This window comes from Dendrobates tinctorius, unplaced genomic scaffold, assembly GCF_039654945.1.
Source record: "Dendrobates tinctorius isolate UK_male_01 unplaced genomic scaffold, ASM3965494v1 ptg000332l, whole genome shotgun sequence".
In the NCBI taxonomy this organism is placed as follows: domain Eukaryota; kingdom Metazoa; phylum Chordata; class Amphibia; order Anura; family Dendrobatidae; genus Dendrobates; species Dendrobates tinctorius.
Window position 1 is genome coordinate 16,282,992 of NW_027361998.1, and position 15,812 is coordinate 16,298,803.

Genomic DNA, 15,812 nt, shown 5'->3' on the forward strand with positions numbered 1-15,812 from the left:
TCTCGGCCCTCGGGTCCCCCTCTTGTATCCTCTCGGCCCTCGGGTCCTCTTCTTGTATCCTCTCGGCCCTCTGGTCCCCCTCTTGTATCCTCTCGGCCCTCGGGTCCCCCTCTTGTATCCTCTCGGCCCTCGGGTCCCCCTCTTGTATCCTCTCGGCCCTCGGGTCCCCCTCTTGTATCCTCTCGGCCCTCGGGTCCCCCTCTTGTATCCTCTCGGCCCTCGGGTCCTCTTCTTGTATCCTCTCGGCCCTCTGGTCCCCCTCTTGTATCCTCTCGGCCCTCGGGTCCCCCTCTTGTATCCTCTCGGCCCTCGGGTCCCCCTCTTGTATACACTCTTTGTTCAGGGCCACCTCTTGTATCTACTCCACATCTTGGGTTTCCCCTTTCTCTGACACCTCATTTCTCCTCTTCTGTACCCTTTCTAGTCTCTGGTTCTCCCCTCTTGAATCCATTGTCTGTATTCCCCCCCATATTTTGGGTCACCTCCTTCCTCATTTCTCCAACTCCTGTCCCTCCTCCCTTGTGCACCTTCAGCATCCTCCTCCGTTCCTCTGTACCGCTCCAGTCACCCCCTCCCTCCAGTCTTGGCTCCGGTCTCGCACATGCGCAGTACTCTGTGCGTTGGAGCCGCACATTGCGGCGGCCTGACCGGGATCCGGTGAGACAGTCGGGGAGCAGGGACCTAACGATCCGGGAGCAGGAGACCGGGTGTATGGAGGAAGCGTGACCCACCCAGCGCGGTGAGTGCACGACTGACACAGCGTGACACAGCATCGGTACAGCGCGACGACACAGCGTCAGGTACTGACACTGCACAGCGTGACACACTGACAACGTGACACACTGACACTGCACAGCGTGACACACTGACAACGTGATACACTGACACTGCACAACACAACGTGATACACTGACAACGTGACACACTGACAACGTGACACACTTGACACTGCACAGCGTGACACACTGACAACGTGATACACTGACACTGCACAACACAACGTGACACACTGACACTGCACAACACAACGTGACACACTGACACTGCACAACACAACGTGACACACTGACAACGTGACCACTGACACTGCACAACACAGCGTGACACACTGACACTGCACAACACAACGTGACACACTGACAACGTGACCACTGACACTGCACAACACAGCGTGACACACTGACACTGCACAACACAGCGTGACACACTGACACTGCACAACACAGCGTGACACACTGACACTGCACAACGCAACGTGATACACTGACAGCGTGACACACTGACACTGCACAACGCAACGTGATACACTGACAGCGTGACACACTGACACTGCACAACGCAACGTGATACACTGACAGCGTGACACACTGACACTGCACAACACAGCGTGATACACTGACAAAGTGACACACTGACACTGCACAACACAACGTGATACACTGACAGCGTGACAGCATCGGTACAGCGCGACGACACAGCGTCAGGTACTGACACTGCACAACGTGATACACTGACACTGCACAACACAACGTGACACACTGACAATGTGATACACTGACACTGCACAACACAACGTGACACACTGACAACATGATACACTGACACTGCACAACACAACGTGACACACTGACAATGTGATACACTGACACTGCACAACACAACATGACACACTGACAACATGATACACTGACACTGCACAACACAACGTGACACACTGACAACATGATACACTGACACTGCACAACACAACGTGACACACTGACGTGATACACTGACACTGCACAACACAACGTGACACACTGACAACGTGACACTGCACAACACAACGTGATACACTGATGTGATACACTGACACTGCACAATACAACGTCATACACTAACAACGTGACACTGCACAGCACAATGTGATACACTGACAATGTGACACACTGACAACATGATACACTGACACTGCACAACACAACGTGACACACTGACGTGATACACTGACACTGCACAACACAACGTGACACACTGACAACATGATACACTGACGTGAAACACTGACACTGCACAACACAACCTGATACACTGACAACGTGACACTGCACAACACAACGTGATACACTGACGTGATACACTGACACTGCACAATACAACGTCATACACTAACAACGTGACACTGCACAGCACAACGTGACACACTGACAACATGATACACTGACGTGACACACTGACACTGCACAACACAACCTGATACACTGACAACGTGACACACTGCACAGCACAACGTGACACACTGACAACATGATACCCTGACACTGCACAACACGTGACACACTGACACCGTGACACATTGACGTGACACACTCATAACGTGATACACTGACAGCGTGACACACTGACCCTGCACAACACGTGATACACTGACACTGCACAACACAACATGATACACTGACAATGTGACACACTGCACAGCACAACGTGACACACTGACAACGTGATACACTGACAGCGTGATACACTGACACTGCACAACACATCGTGACACTGACAACGCACAACACAACGTGACACACTGACACTGCACAGCACAATGTGATACGCTGACAACATGATAAACTGAACAGCACAATGTGCTACACTGACAACGTGACACACTGACACTGCACAGCACAATGTGACACACTGACAACATGATACACTGCACAGCACAAAGTGATACACTGATACTACACAACATGATACACTGACTCTGCACAATGTGATACACAGACACTGCACAAAACAATGTGGTACATTGAAACTGCACAACGTGATACACTGACACAACACTACACAATGTGATACAGACACTGCACAAAACAACGTGTAACACTGTACAAAACAATGTGATACACTGACACTTCACAACGTTATACACGGACACTGCACAACACTACACAACGTGATACACGGACACTACACAATGTGATACACTGACACAGCACAACACAATCTGATACACTGACACTGCACAAAATAATGTAATGCACTGACACTGCACAACCCAATATGATGCACTGACAATGCACAACATGATACATTGACACTGCTCAACGTGATACACGGACACTACACCTTGCGCAACACACCATGATACACTGACACTGCACAAAACAATGTAATGCACTGACACTGCACAACCCAATATGATGCACTGACAATGCACAACATGATACATTGACACTGCTCAACGTGATACACGGACACTACACCTTGCGCAACACACCATGATACACTGACACTGCACAAAACAATGAGACACTGTACAACGTGAGACACTGTACAACGTGATGCATTGACACTGCACAACACACCGTGATACACTGACACTGCATAACACAATGTGATACACTGTACAACGTGAGACACTGTACAATGTGATACATTGACACTGCACAACACACCGTGATACACTGACACTGTACAATGTGATGCACTGACTCTACACAACACACCGTAATACACTGAAGCTACACAACACCATACACTGACATTGCTCAACTTCAATGACACTGCACGACGTGATACTCTGACACTACACATGGTACACTAACATTACACACAACACGATACACTGACACTGCACAACACGATACACTGACACAGCGCGATACACTGACACTGCACAATGTGATACACTGACACTACACAACAGTGCACAACGTGATACACTGACACTGCACAACGTCATACACTGACATTACACAACACTGCAAAAAGTGATACACTGACACTACACAATGTGCTACTCTGACACTGCACAACAAAACATGAAACACTGCACACAACGTGACACACTGACACTGCACAACACAACGTGATACACTGACACTGCACTGCATGATACGCTGACATTGCACAACGTTATACATTGACGCTGCACAATGTGATACACGGACACTGCACAAAACAATGTGATAGACTGACTACACAACGTGATCACTGCACTACTTGATACACTGACACTGCACATTGTGATACACGGACACTGCACAACGCGATGGGCTGACGCTGCACAACCTCACATTATTACCTCACATTTATCGTTATTACCTCACATTTATCGCTATTACCTCACATTTATCGTTATTACCTCACATTTATCGCTATTACCTCACATTTATCGCTATTACCTCATATTTATCGTTATTACCTCACATTTATCGCTATTACCTCACATTTATCGTTATTACCTCACATTTATCGCTATTACCTCACATTTATCGCTATTACCTCACATTTATCGTTATTACCTCACATTTATCGTTATTACCTCACATTTATCGCTATTACCTCACATTTATCGTTATTACCTCACATTTATCGTTATTACCTCACATTTATCGCTATTACCTCACATTTATCTTTATTACCTCACATTTATCGCTATTACCTCACATTTATCGCTATTACCTCACATTTATCGTTATTACCTCACATTTATCGCTATTACCTCACATTTATCGTTATTACCTCACATTTATCGCTATTACCTCACATTTATCGCTATTACCTCACATTTATCGTTATTACCTCACATTTATCGCTATTACCTCACATTTATCGTTATTACCTCACATTTATCGCTATTACCTCACATTTATCGTTATTACCTCACATTTATCGTTATTACCTCACATTTATCGCTATTACCTCACATTTATCGCTATTACCTCACATTTATCGTTATTACCTCACATTTATCGCTATTACCTCACATTTATCGCTATTACCTCACATTTATCGTTATTACCTCACATTTATCGTTATTACCTCACATTTATCGTTATTACCTCACATTTATCGTTATTACCTCACATTTATCGTTATTACCTCACATTTATCGCTATTACCTCACATTTATCGCTATTACCTCACATTTATCGTTATTACCTCACATTTATCGCTATTACCTCACATTTATCGTTATTACCTCACATTTATCGCTATTACCTCACATTTATCGTTATTACCTCACATTTATCGCTATTACCTCACATTTATCGCTATTACCTCACATTTATCGTTATTACCTCACATTTATCGTTATTACCTCACATTTATCGTTATTACCTCACATTTATCGCTATTACCTCACATTTATCGTTATTACCTCACATTTATCGCTATTACCTCACATTTATCGTTATTACCTCACATTTATCGTTATTACCTCACATTTATCGCTATTACCTCACATTTATCGCTATTACCTCACATTTATCGCTATAACCTCACATTTATCGTTATTACCTCACATTTATCGTTATTACCTCACATTTATCGCTATTACCTCACATTTATCGTTATTACCTCACATTTATCGTTATTACCTCACATTTATCGTTATTACCTCACATTTATCGTTATTACCTCACATTTATCGCTATTACCTCACATTTATCGCTATTACCTCACATTTATCGCTATTACCTCACATTTATCGCTATTACCTCACATTTATCGCTATTACCTCACATTTATCGCTATTACCTCACATTTATCGCTATTACCTCACATTTATCGCTATTACCTCACATTTATGGTTGTACACCACTTGCGTCCGTCTCTTCACCGCAGCTGGCTGTGCCTCTGCCTATCTTGCAGTTATGGGGGCACTGTGGTTGTGGTTGGCTGTTGAATTTTATTGCTCGGTGTTAGGCCCGGTCCATGGAGGCCGGAGGATACAGTGCGAAATATCAGCGATTGTGTGAGATCAGTGAGTGCACATAAGACCTAATGTATGTGACTGGCAGGTATGAGGACCCTGTGACTGGCAGGTATGAGGACCCTGTGACTGGCAGGTATGAGGACCCTGTGACTGGCAGGTTTGGGGACCCTGTGACTGGCAGGTATGAGGACCCTGTGACTGGCTGGTATGGGGTCCCTGTGACTGGCAGGTATGCGGACCCTGTGACTGGCAGGTATGGGGACCCTGTGACTGGCAGGTATGGGGACCCTGTGACTGGCAGGTATGGGGACCCTGTGACTGGCAGGTATGAGGACCCTGTGACTGGCAGGTATGAGGTCCCTGTGACTGGCAGGTATGAGGTCCCTGTGACTGGCAGGTATGGGGACCCTGTGACTGGCAGGTATGAGGTCCCTGTGACTGGCAGGTATGGGGACCCTGTGACTGGCAGGTATGGGGACCCTGTGACTGGCAGGTATGAGGACCCTGTGACTGGCAGGTATGAGGACCCTGTGACTGGCAGGTATGAGGACCCTGTGACTGGCAGGTATGAGGATCCTGTGACTGGCAGGTATGAGGACCCTGTGACTGGCAGGTATGAGGACTCTGTGACTGGCAGGTATGAGGATCCTGTGACTGGCAGGTATGAGGATCCTGTGACTGGCAGGTATGAGGACCCTGTGACTGGCAGGTATGAGGACCCTGTGACTGGCAGCTATGCAGACCCTGTGACTGGCAGGTATGAGCATCCTGTGACTGGCAGGTATGAGGACCCTGTGACTGGCAGGTATGAGGACCCTGTGACTGGCAGGTATGAGGATCCTGTGACTGGCAGGTATGAGGACCCTGTGACTTGCAGGTATGAGGACCCTGTGACTGGCAGGTATGAGGATTCTTTGACTGGCAGGTATGAGGACCCTGTGACTGGCAGGTATGAGGACCCTGTGACTGGCAGGTATGAGGACCCTGTGACTGGCAGGTATGAGGACCCTGTGACTGGCAGGTATGAGCATCCTGTGACTGGCAGGTATGAGGACCCTGTGACTGGCAGGTATGAGGACCCTGTGACTGGCAGGTATGAGCATCCTGTGACTGGCAGGTGTGCAGACCCTGTGACTGGCAGGTATGGGGACCCTGTGACTGGCAGGTATGCGGACCCTGTGACTGGCAGGTATGAGGACCCTGTGACTGGCAGGTATGCGGACCCTGTGACTGGCAGGTATGAGGACCCTGTGACTGGCAGGTATGAGGACCCTGTGACTGGCAGGTATGAGGACCCTGTGACTGGCAGGTATGAGGACCCTGTGACTGGCAGGTATGAGGACCCTGTGACTGGCAGGTATGAGGACCCTGTGACTGGCAGGTATGAGGACCCTGTGACTGGCAGGTATGAGGACCCTGTGACTGGCAGGTATGAGGACCCTGTGACTGGTAGGTATGAGCATCCTTTGACTGGCAGGTATGAGGACCCTGTGACTGGCAGGTATGGGGACCCTGTGACTGGCAGGTATGAGGACCCTGTGACTGGCAGGTATGAGGACCCTGTGACTGGCAGGTATGCGGACCCTGTGACTGGCAGGTATGCGGACCCTGTGACTGGCAGCTATGGGGACCCTGTGACTGGCAGGTATGGGGACCCTGTGACTGGCAGGTATGAGGATCCTGTGACTGGCAGGTATGCAGACCCTGTGTCTGGCAGGTATGAGGTCCCTGTGACTGGCAGCTATGCAGACCCTGTGACTGGCAGGTATGAGGATCCTGTGACTGGCAGGTATGTGGGCCCTGTGACTGGCAGCTATGTGGACCCTGTGACTGGCAGGTATGAGGTCCCTGTGACTGGCAGCTATGCAGACCCTGTGACTGGCAGGCATGAGGATCCTGTGACTGGCAGGCATGAGGATCCTGTGACTGGCAGGTATGTGGGCCCTGTGACTGGCAGCTATGTGGACCCTGTGACTGGCAGGTATGGGGACCCTGTGACTGGCAGGTATGAGGTCCCTGTGACTGGCAGCTATGCAGACCCTGTGACTGGCAGCTATGCGGACCCTGTGACTGGCAGGTATGAGGACCCTGTGACTGGCAGGTATGGGGACCCTGTGACTGGCAGGTATGGGGACCCTGTGACTGGCAGGTATGCGGACCCTGTGACTGGCAGGTATGAGGACCCTGTGACTTGCAGGTATGAGGACCCTGTGACTGGCAGGTATGAGGACCCTGTGACTGGCAGGTATGAGGACCCTGTGACTGGCAGGTATGCAGACCCTGTGACTGGCTGGTATGAGGACCCTGTGACTGGCAGGTATGAGGACCCTGTGACTGGCAGGTATGGGGACCCTGTGACTGGCAGGTATGAGGACCCTGTGACTGGCAGCTATGGGGACCCTGTGACTGGCAGGTATGAGGACCCTGTGACTGGCAGGTATGAGGACCCTGTGACTGGCAGGTATGAGGACCCTGTGACTGGCAGGTATGCGGACCCTGTGACTGGCAGGTATGCGGACCCTGTGACTGGCAGGTATGAGGACCCTGTGACTGGCAGGTATGCGGACCCTGTGACTGGCAGGTATGAGGACCCTGTGACTGGCAGGTATGGGGACCCTGTGACTGGCAGGTATGGGGACCCTGTGACTGGCAGGTATGAGGACCCTGTGACTGGCAGGTATGAGGACCCTGTGACTGGCAGGTATGAGGACCCTGTGACTGGCAGGTATGAGGACCCTGTGACTGGCAGGTATGAGGACCCTGTGACTGGTAGGTATGAGCATCCTTTGACTGGCAGGTATGAGGACCCTGTGACTGGCAGGTATGGGGACCCTGTGACTGGCAGGTATGAGGACCCTGTGACTGGCAGGTATGAGGACCCTGTGACTGGCAGGTATGCGGACCCTGTGACTGGCAGGTATGCGGACCCTGTGACTGGCAGCTATGGGGACCCTGTGACTGGCAGGTATGGGGACCCTGTGACTGGCAGGTATGAGGATCCTGTGACTGGCAGGTATGCAGACCCTGTGTCTGGCAGGTATGAGGTCCCTGTGACTGGCAGCTATGCAGACCCTGTGACTGGCAGGTATGAGGATCCTGTGACTGGCAGGTATGTGGGCCCTGTGACTGGCAGCTATGTGGACCCTGTGACTGGCAGGTATGAGGTCCCTGTGACTGGCAGCTATGCAGACCCTGTGACTGGCAGGCATGAGGATCCTGTGACTGGCAGGCATGAGGATCCTGTGACTGGCAGGTATGTGGGCCCTGTGACTGGCAGCTATGTGGACCCTGTGACTGGCAGGTATGGGGACCCTGTGACTGGCAGGTATGAGGTCCCTGTGACTGGCAGCTATGCAGACCCTGTGACTGGCAGCTATGCGGACCCTGTGACTGGCAGGTATGAGGACCCTGTGACTGGCAGGTATGGGGACCCTGTGACTGGCAGGTATGGGGACCCTGTGACTGGCAGGTATGCGGACCCTGTGACTGGCAGGTATGAGGACCCTGTGACTTGCAGGTATGAGGACCCTGTGACTGGCAGGTATGAGGACCCTGTGACTGGCAGGTATGAGGACCCTGTGACTGGCAGGTATGCAGACCCTGTGACTGGCTGGTATGAGGACCCTGTGACTGGCAGGTATGAGGACCCTGTGACTGGCAGGTATGGGGACCCTGTGACTGGCAGGTATGAGGACCCTGTGACTGGCAGCTATGGGGACCCTGTGACTGGCAGGTATGAGGACCCTGTGACTGGCAGGTATGAGGACCCTGTGACTGGCAGGTATGAGGACCCTGTGACTGGCAGGTATGCGGACCCTGTGACTGGCAGGTATGAGGACCCTGTGACTGGCAGGTATGCGGACCCTGTGACTGGCAGGTATGGGGACCCTGTGACTGGCAGGTATGGGGACCCTGTGACTGGCAGGTATGGGGACCCTGTGACTGCCAGGTATGAGGACCCTGTGACTGGCAGGTATGGGGACCCTGTGACTGGCAGGTATGAGGACCCTGTGACTGGCAGGTATGGGGACCCTGTGACTGGCGGGTATGCGGACCCTGTGACTGGCGGGTATGCGGACCCTGTGACTGGCGGGTATGGGGACCCTGTGACTGGCGGGTATGGGGACTCTGTGACTGGCAGGTATGGGGACCCTGTGACTGGCAGGTATGGGGACCCTGTGACTGGCAGGTATGGGGACCCTGTGACTGGCTGGTATGCGGACCCTGTGACTGGCAGGTATGCGGACCCTGTGACTGGCAGGTATGCGGACCCTGTGACTGGCAGGTATGAGGACCCTGTGACTGGCAGGTATGAGGACCCTGTGACTGGCAGGTATGGGGACCCTGTGACTGGCAGGTATGGGGATCCTGTGACTGGCAGGTATGAGGACCCTGTGACTGGCAGGTATGGGGACCCTGTGACTGGCAGCTATGGGGACCCTGTGACTGGCAGGTATGGGGACCCTGTGACTGGCAGGTATGAGGAACCTGTGACTGGCAGGTATGAGGACCCTGTGACTGGCAGGTATGAGGACCCTGTGACTGGCCGGTATGAGGATCCTGTGACTGGCAGGTATGAGGACCCTGTGACTGGCAGGTATGGGGACCCTGTGACTGGCAGGTATGGGGACCCTGTGACTGGCAGGTATGGGGACCCTGTGACTGGCAGGTATGAGGATCCTGTGACTGGCAGGTATGAGGATCCTGTGACTGGCAGGTATGAGGATCCTGTGACTGGCAGGTATGAGGTCCCTGTGACTGGCAGGTATGAGGTCCCTGTGACTGGCAGGTATGGGGTCCCTGTGACTGGCAGGTATGGGGACCCTGTGACTGGCAGGTATGGGGACCCTGTGACTGGCAGGTATGGGGACCCTGTGACTGGCAGGTATGAGGACCCTGTGAATGGCAGGTATGAGGACCCTGTGACTGGCAGGTATGAGGACCCTGTGACTGGCAGGTATGAGGACCCTGTGTCTGGCAGGTATGAGGACCCTGTAACTGGCAGGTATGTGGGTCCCTGTTACTGGCAAGTATGAGGACCCTGTGACTTGCAGCTATGGGGTACCTGTGACTGGCAGGTATGAGGATCCTGTGACTGGCAGGTATGAGGACCCTGTGACTGGCAGGTATGGGGGTCCCTGTGACTGGCAGGTATGAGGATCCTGTGACTGGCAGGTATGAGGACCCTGTGACTGGCAGGTCTGGGGACCCTGTGACTGGTAGGTATGAGGACCCTGTGACTGGCTGGTATGAGGATCCTGTGACTGGCAGGTATGGGGTCCCTGTGACTGGCTGGTATGGGGACCCTGTGACTGGCAGCTATGCAGACCCTGTGACTGGCAGCTATGCAGACCCTGTGACTGGCAGGTATGAGGATCCTGTGACTGGCAGGTATGCGGACCCTGTGACTGGCTGGTATGAGGATCCTGTGACTGGCAGGTATGAGGATCCTGTGACTGGCAGGTATGGGGTCCCTGTGACTGGGAGGTATGAGGATCCTGTGACTGGCAGGTATGGGGTCCCTGTGACTGGCAGGTATGAGGACCCTGTGACTGGTAGGTATGAGGACCCTGTGACTTGCAGCTATGCAGACCCTGTGACTGGCAGGTATGGGGACCCTGTGACTGGCAGGTATGGGGACCCTGTGACTGGCAGCTATGCAGACCCTGTGACTGGCAGGTATGGGGACCCTGTGACTGGCAGCTATGCAGACCCTGTGACTGGCAGGTATGGGGACCCTGTGACTGGCAGCTATGCAGACCCTGTGACTGGCAGGTATGAGGACCCTGTGACTGGCTGGTATGAGGATCCTGTGACTGGCAGGTATGAGGATCCTGTGACTGGCAGGTATGAGGACCCTGTGACTGGCAGGTATGAGGACCCTGTGACTGGCAGGTATGAGGACCCTGTGTCTGGCAGGTATGAGGATCCTGTCACTGGCAGCTATGGGGACCCTGTAACTGGCAGGTATGTGGGTCCCTGTTACTGGCAAGTATGAGGACCCTGTGACTTGCAGCTATGGGGTACCTGTGACTGGCAGGTATGAGGATCCTGTGACTGGCAGGTATGAGGACCCTGTGACTGGCAGGTATGGGGGTCCCTGTGACTGGCAGGTATGAGGATCCTGTGACTGGCAGGTATGAGGACCCTGTGACTGGCAGGTCTGGGGACCCTGTGACTGGTAGGTATGAGGACCCTGTGACTGGCTGGTATGAGGATCCTGTGACTGGCAGGTATGGGGTCCCTGTGACTGGCTGGTATGGGGACCCTGTGACTGGCAGCTATGCAGACCCTGTGACTGGCAGCTATGCAGACCCTGTGACTGGCAGGTATGAGGATCCTGTGACTGGCAGGTATGCGGACCCTATGACTGGCTGGTATGAGGATCCTGTGACTGGCAGGTATGAGGATCCTGTGACTGGCAGGTATGGGGTTCCTGTGACTGGCAGGTATGAGGATCCTGTGACTGGCAGGTATGGGGTCCCTGTGACTGGCAGGTATGAGGACCCTGTGACTGGTAGGTATGAGGACCCTGTGACTGGCAGCTATGCAGACCCTGTGACTGGCAGCTATGCGGACCCTGTGACTGGCAGGTATGGGGACCCTGTGACTGGCAGGTATGGGGACCCTGTGACTGGCAGCTATGCAGACCCTGTGACTGGCAGGTATGGGGACCCTGTGACTGGCAGCTATGCAGACCCTGTGACTGGCAGGTATGGGGACCCTGTGACTGGCAGCTATGCAGACCCTGTGACTGGCAGGTATGAGGATCCTGTGACTGGCAGGTATGCGGACCCTGTGACTGGCAGGTATGAGGATCCTGTGACTGGCAGGTATGAGGACCCTGTGACTGGCTGGTATGAGGATCCTGTGACTGGCAGGTATGAGGATCCTGTGACTGGCAGGTATGGGGTCCCTGTGACTGGCAGGTATGAGGATCCTGTGACTGGCAGGTATGGGGTCCCTGTGACTGGCAGGTATGAGGACCCTGTGACTGGTAGGTATGGGGACCCTGTGACTGGCAGCTATGCAGATCCTGTGACTGGCAGGTATGCGGACCCTGTGACTGGCAGGTATGAGGATCCTGTGACTGGCTGGTATGAGGACCCTGTGACTGGCTGGTATGAGGATCCTGTGACTGGCAGGTATGAGGATCCTGTGACTGGCAGGTATGGGGTCCCTGTGACTGGCAGGTATGAGGATCCTGTGACTGGCAGGTATGAGGACCCTGTGACTGGCAGGTATGAGCATCCTGTGACTGGCAGGTATGAGGACCCTGTGACTGGCAGGTATGAGGACCCTGTGACTGGCAGGTATGAGCATCCTGTGACTGGCAGGTATGCAGACCCTGTGACTGGCAGGTATGGGGACCCTGTGACTGGCAGGTATGCGGACCCTGTGACTGGCAGGTATGAGGACCCTGTGACTGGCAGGTATGCGGACCCTGTGACTGGCAGGTATGAGGACCCTGTGACTGGCAGGTATGAGGACCCTGTGACTGGCAGGTATGAGGACCCTGTGACTGGCAGGTATGAGGACCCTGTGACTGGCAGGTATGAGGACCCTGTGACTGGCAGGTATGAGGACCCTGTGACTGGCAGGTATGAGGACCCTGTGACTGGCAGGTATGAGGACCCTGTGACTGGCAGGTATGAGGACCCTGTGACTGGTAGGTATGAGCATCCTGTGACTGGCAGGTATGAGGACCCTGTGACTGGCAGGTATGGGGACCCTGTGACTGGCAGGTATGAGGACCCTGTGACTGGCAGGTATGAGGACCCTGTGACTGGCAGGTATGCGGACCCTGTGACTGGCAGGTATGCGGACCCTGTGACTGGCAGCTATGGGGACCCTGTGACTGGCAGGTATGGGGACCCTGTGACTGGCAGGTATGAGGATCCTGTGACTGGCAGGTATGCAGACCCTGTGTCTGGCAGGTATGAGGTCCCTGTGACTGGCAGCTATGCAGACCCTGTGACTGGCAGGTATGAGGATCCTGTGACTGGCACGTATGTGGGCCCTGTGACTGGCAGCTATGTGGACCCTGTGACTGGCAGGTATGAGGTCCCTGTGACTGGCAGCTATGCAGACCCTGTGACTGGCAGGCATGAGGATCCTGTGACTGGCAGGCATGAGGATCCTGTGACTGGCAGGTATGTGGGCCCTGTGACTGGCAGCTATGTGGACCCTGTGACTGGCAGGTATGGGGACCCTGTGACTGGCAGGTATGAGGTCCCTGTGACTGGCAGCTATGCAGACCCTGTGACTGGCAGCTATGCGGACCCTGTGACTGGCAGGTATGAGGACCCTGTGACTGGCAGGTATGGGGACCCTGTGACTGGCAGGTATGGGGACCCTGTGACTGGCAGGTATGCGGACCCTGTGACTGGCAGGTATGAGGACCCTGTGACTTGCAGGTATGAGGACCCTGTGACTGGCAGGTATGAGGACCCTGTGACTGGCAGGTATGAGGACCCTGTGACTGGCAGGTATGCAGACCCTGTGACTGGCTGGTATGAGGACCCTGTGACTGGCAGGTATGAGGACCCTGTGACTGGCAGGTATGGGGACCCTGTGACTGGCAGGTATGAGGACCCTGTGACTGGCAGCTATGGGGACCCTGTGACTGGCAGGTATGAGGACCCTGTGACTGGCAGGTATGAGGACCCTGTGACTGGCAGGTATGAGGACCCTGTGACTGGCAGGTATGCGGACCCTGTGACTGGCAGGTATGAGGACCCTGTGACTGGCAGGTATGCGGACCCTGTGACTGGCAGGTATGAGGACCCTGTGACTGGCAGGTATGGGGACCCTGTGACTGGCAGGTATGGGGACCCTGTGACTGCCAGGTATGAGGACCCTGTGACTGGCAGGTATGGGGACCCTGTGACTGGCAGGTATGAGGACCCTGTGACTGGCAGGTATGGGGACCCTGTGACTGGCGGGTATGCGGACCCTGTGACTGGCGGGTATGCGGACCCTGTGACTGGCGGGTATGGGGACCCTGTGACTGGCGGGTATGGGGACTCTGTGACTGGCAGGTATGAGGACCCTGTGACTGGCAGGTATGGGGACCCTGTGACTGGCTGGTATGCGGACCCTGTGACTGGCAGGTATGCGGACCCTGTGACTGGCAGGTATGAGGACCCTGTGACTGGCAGGTATGAGGACCCTGTGACTGGCAGGTATGAGGACCCTGTGACTGGCAGGTATGGGGACCCTGTGACTGGCAGGTATGGGGATCCTGTGACTGGCAGGTATGAGGACCCTGTGACTGGCAGGTATGAGGACCCTGTGACTGGCAGCTATGGGGACCCTGTGACTGGCAGGTATGGGGACCCTGTGACTGGCAGGTATGAGGAACCTGTGACTGGCAGGTATGAGGACCCTGTGACTGGCAGGTATGAGGACCCTGTGACTGGCCGGTATGAGGATCCTGTGACTGGCAGGTATGAGGACCCTGTGACTGGCAGGTATGGGGACCCTGTGACTGGCAGGTATGGGGACCCTGTGACTGGCAGGTATGGTGACCCTGTGACTGGCAGGTATGAGGATCCTGTGACTGGCAGGTATGAGGATCCTGTGACTGGCAGGTATGAGGATCCTGTGACTGGCAGGTATGAGGTCCCTGTGACTGGCAGGTATGAGGTCCCTGTGACTGGCAGGTATGGGGTCCCTGTGACTGGCAGGTATGGGGACCCTGTGACTGGCAGGTATGGGGACCCTGTGACTGGCAGGTATGGGGACCCTGTGACTGGCAGGTATGAGGACCCTGTGAATGGCAGGTATGAGGACCCTGTGACTGGCAGGTATGAGGACCCTGTGACTGGCAGGTATGAGGACCCTGTGTCTGGCAGGTATGAGGATCCTGGCACTGGCAGCTATGGGGACCCTGTAACTGGCAGGTATGTGGGTCCCTGTTACTGGCAAGTATGAGGACCCTGTGACTTGCAGCTATGGGGTACCTGTGACTGGCAGGTATGAGGATCCTGTGACTGGCAGGTATGAGGACCCTGTGACTGGCAGGTATGGGGGTCCCTGTGACTGGCAGGTATGAGGATCCTGTGACTGGCAGGTATGAGGACCCTGTGACTGGCAGGTCTGGGGACCCTGTGAC

At 53.9% G+C, this 15,812-nt stretch overlaps 1 protein-coding gene across 2 annotated transcripts in view; it reads left to right on the forward strand.

The window, feature by feature from the left end:
- Positions 1-518: 518 nt before the first annotated feature.
- Positions 519-15,812, forward strand: part of MAPRE3 (microtubule associated protein RP/EB family member 3) — a 161,415-nt gene continuing 146,121 nt past the window's right edge. Inside the window, exon 1 of one of the 2 annotated variants that reach the window (XM_073562048.1) lies at positions 519-739. The gene's annotated coding sequence lies outside the window, so the exon portion shown is untranslated. The remainder of the gene's footprint in view (positions 740-15,812) is intronic. The other variant, XM_073562049.1, reaches the window with a different exon arrangement.